Source organism: Lactuca saligna, chromosome 9 (genome assembly GCF_052625555.1).
Source record: "Lactuca saligna cultivar CGN05327 chromosome 9, ASM5262555v1, whole genome shotgun sequence".
Lineage (NCBI taxonomy): Eukaryota > Viridiplantae > Streptophyta > Magnoliopsida > Asterales > Asteraceae > Lactuca > Lactuca saligna.
Window position 1 is genome coordinate 89937606 of NC_136425.1, and position 4271 is coordinate 89941876.

The 4271-nt window shown below is 39.1% G+C and overlaps 1 non-coding gene across 1 annotated transcript; it reads right to left on the bottom strand.

Annotated features, from left to right (window-relative positions):
* Positions 1-2939: 2939 nt before the first annotated feature.
* On the bottom strand, positions 2940-3046 carry LOC145019052 (small nucleolar RNA R71). Its single transcript, XR_013667372.1, has one exon. It is a non-coding gene; the product is annotated as a small nucleolar RNA R71 (small nucleolar RNA).
* Positions 3047-4271: the final 1225 nt, after the last annotated feature.

Here is a 4271-nt window from a genome sequence, read left to right on the forward strand (position 1 = left end):
CTTGCAAGAGTTTGACATTGAAATCAAAGACAAGAGCGGAAAGTCAAATCTTGTAGCTGATCATCTTAGCAGGATTGTTTCTCCCGATGACCCAACTCCCATTCATGATGCATTTCCCGATGAGAACCTATTTTCAGCAAAAGTTGCCCCGTGGTATGCCGATATTGTGAATTACATTATCACAAATCAATTTCCACCAGATTTGACTCGATGGCAAAAAGACAAGATCAAGAAAGAAGCCAAAAGGTATGTTTGGGATGAGCCATATTTATGGAAATATAGTGCTAACCAAATGATTAGACGATGTGTGGATCAATATGAGGTACCTTCTATCTTAACATTTTGTCAATCTTATGCTTGTGGAGGACATTTTGGTCCTCAATGGACTGCAAGAAAAGTCTTAGAGAGTGGATTTTATTGGCCAAGTATTTTCCATGACTCTTATGTCTTTTTTTCAAGCTGTGATAAATGTCAACGGATGGGATTTTTAAGCTCAAAAAATCAAATGCCCCTAAATCCCATATTAGTTTGTGAAATCTTTGATGTTTGGGGCATTGATTTTATGGGACCTTTTCCATCATCTTCGGGTTTTATTTATATTCTTTTGGTTGTGGACTATGTTTCCAAGTGGGTGGAAGCAAAGGCTACATGATATGTGCATATTTAGTTTGTATTAAGTATAGATTTTTATTCATTTATTAGCTAAATTATTGCATTTCATGGATAAAAGGTACTTAAAAGTGTTTGAATTGTATTTTCAGTCCAAAAATGAAGCTCGGAAGCAAAAGGAAGCAGGAGAAGCGGTTAGGAGCTCGGGAATTGGATAAAGAAGAAAAACACCAAAAATAGCACCTACTCGGCGAGTAGGATCGACTACTCGGCGAGTCCAAGTGAGGATAATGACTCGGGAACCCAGATGCTTATTGTATACGGATATTGTGAGAGACTCGACGAGTCGCCACCTGACTCGACGAGTCGATACGCAAATATATAGATAACTTCTTAGATCGAGGAAAAAAACTTCTGGGATAATTGTGGAGTAATTAGCTGCGATTCAGAAGCCAGAGAAACCCTATAAGACGAAGATAGAAGCTACAATTCAATCCCGAAGTAGATTTGAGGCAAATTCCATCATTATACTTAATCTTTTGTTTTCCACTATGGTTAGACAATTCGAATTCGTTTTTGTGCTGTTATTTACTTCAATCATGAGCTAAAACTCTTAAACTTCTGTTTGGGGATACAAAATTGAGACTATGGTTTGATTATTGGTAGGATTAATTCAATGTTGGTGATTTATTTGTTATTTTAGCTTGCTAAAGAACCTTGTGTGTGAATGATAATTAATTTTCTGTTAATAGGAAGGTAATTAAATAGCATGAACATCGTTTGATTATCAACCTCATACACTTTGTTATATGTCTAGGACTAATGAACATGAAACTAGGATTAATAAGAAAATTAAGTAAATTTATGTGCAAGCTTGTGTGATGACCATCAACAAGAAGTTAATTAAAACCAAATTGATTAACTATTGTGAGTTTAAAGTAATCCGAACAATTAATCTAGTGAACTAAATTGAATTAGACAACTGATCACTGTTTAAGTTAGTTTATTTGCTAAGGATTAGTGTAGTGAACGCGAACCTAATCACTTGAATCGGTAACCAACAAAAGAATTAATCAATTGCACTATTACCTTGAAATCAACCATAGGATCAATTGAGTTGAACTAAACAGAAGTTCCTTTGTATTATTGAATCTAGTTAATTCTTTGTTTTTCTAGTTTTTAGATTAAGTAATAGTTAGTAAGTTTCTAGTCTTGTAAAACTAGAGAAAACCCTCTACTTATTAATTAATTTAGATAGAATTAGTTTTTATTTTTAATTTTCCATTCCCTGTGTTCGATACCCTACTTGCTTAAACTATTCCACAATTGATAGGTACACTGCCTTTGTGTGTTTATTTTACAACTAAAAGTAGTATTAAAACTAAGTGAGTTTACGCACATCAAGTTTTTGGCGCCGTTGCCGGGGAATGGTTCTAAAATTAGCATTAAAAATCTAATTCAATCGATCCTTTGTGTGAGATTTATCTTACACAAAGTTAATTTCTATTTAATTTAGTAGGTAGTATCAAAAAAGCCTGATTTTACCTTGGACTCGCCGAGTGCATTCGCGCAGACTCGGCGAGTACGACGCTAAATCAACTTTAATTTTATTATATTTTTTTTGTTCTTTTTACGCGTTTTCTGTTTTGTTTGCAGTTGTTTCATGACCCGAGGATCTGATACACCTCTGGTTCCCCCTCTTGAAGATCCGGAAACCGCACTAAGAAGAAGCACAAGCAAAACCGTTGGAGAATCCGCTTCTTCAAAGAACTCACCACTCAAAAACCTCAAGTCCGTTTTCAGCAAGAAAAGGAGCAACAAATCAGGAGCATCCAGTGCCTCGTTGACAATCGAAGACCCAATTCAAAAAGACACCGAGTACGAGACCGAGGAAGAAGACGAACCCACATACGAGCACACATCCGAGTTTGAAGACGATTTAGCTACCGCTATGGCTAATATTGATGAAATCCCCATGGGGGAATGGAAGGATGCGTGATGACACCGGCCCGGGACTTGTGCAACCCGCAATTCCCGCAACCGTTACTTTCAAGCTAAAGGGCCATATTCTCGCTCAACTCAAGGAGATTCCTTTTTACGGGAAAGATCACGAAGACGTCTACAAGCACTTGGATGAAGTAAATGATGTGGATGACTACTTCAATGTACCAAATGTGCCTCGCGAGACCCAACTACTTCGCATGCTCCCAATCACGTTTAAAGGTGCTGCGAAGGATTGGCTCAAGTCACTTCCTCCCGGATCGGTCACAACATGGGCCAAGATGAAAGAGGAATTCGTAGACCATTTTTGCCCGCCTTCCAAGATAGCTAAGTTGAGGAAAGCCATCGCCAACTTCGAGCAACAACCCGATGAATCTCTTTATGAAGCATGGGAAAGATACAAAGGTTTGCTTAGGAATTGCCCACATCATGACCTTAATAGCCAACAAGAGGTCTCCATTTTTTATGATGGAGTCAATGTCACCACAAGGCAACTGCTCGATTCACAAGGCCCGCTTACCAGAAAGCCGCCTCCAGAAATCAAGGAGTTAATTGAAGAATTCTCTAAGCATTCTAGAGAATACCACAATCCGAGAAATGAAGTAAGTTGGGGAGTAGTGAACTCGGTGAATGATAGCATGGCAGAGGTAATAGCTAAGCTCGATAGTCTAGATAGAAGGATGACAAAAATGGATCAAACAATCCATGCTATTCGAGTTGGATGTGAAAATTGTAGCGGCCCCCACCTCACCAAGGATTGTGATCGAGACGAAAATGGAAATAAAAAGGCTCAAGTGTTTTACTATAGTGGCGATAGATACGACGAAGATTGGAGGAAACCGAAGAAGGAATGGCTCCCATACGAAGAATATAAAAAGGATAAGGAGGAGAAATACAAGAAGAAGGAGAGGGGATTCTATCAAAAGGAAGAAGCGGTGATGGAAAAGAAGGCGAATTTAGAAGAAATGCTCACTAGATTCATAACCGCGTCCGAAAAAAGACACAATGATCACGATGTAGCAATGCAAGAGACCAGAAATATGTTGAGGAATCAGCAGGCATCCATTCTCAACATTGAGAAACAGCTGGGACAGCTTGCACATCAAGTGAATGAAAGAAGACCGAGCTAACTTCCGAGTAACACCGAGAATAATCCAAGAATGGAAAATGTGAGTATGATAACTTCCAGCTGTGAGAAAAATTTCACAGAGGCACAAAGGGTCCCTAATAGCAAGACAGAGAAGACAGAAAATTCGATTCCAGCTAAACCCGACCCGACTCGCCGAGTCCCTCAAATGGAATCGACGAGTCCATGCGTACAAGACAGAACTCCCATTCACTCAAAGCCATACAATCCCCCTCTGCCATTCCCAATCAAAGTCATGCCTGTGGAAAAAGTGGAAGCTTATAAATCCTTTATGAAGCATGTTAAAGACCTCCAAGTCAATGTGCCATTTGTAGAGATGATGCTTACAACACCCAAGTACTTCAACTTACTAAAAGGTCTCTTTGCTGCTAGGAAAGACTTGGCTGAAGTCGCAGAAATAATGCTGAGTGAGTTACCCGAAAATAAGGGCGATCCGGAAAGTATCAAAATTCCATGTCAATTTGGAAACACATTTGTCACTCAAGCATTGACCGATTCCGGTGCAAGCATCAAC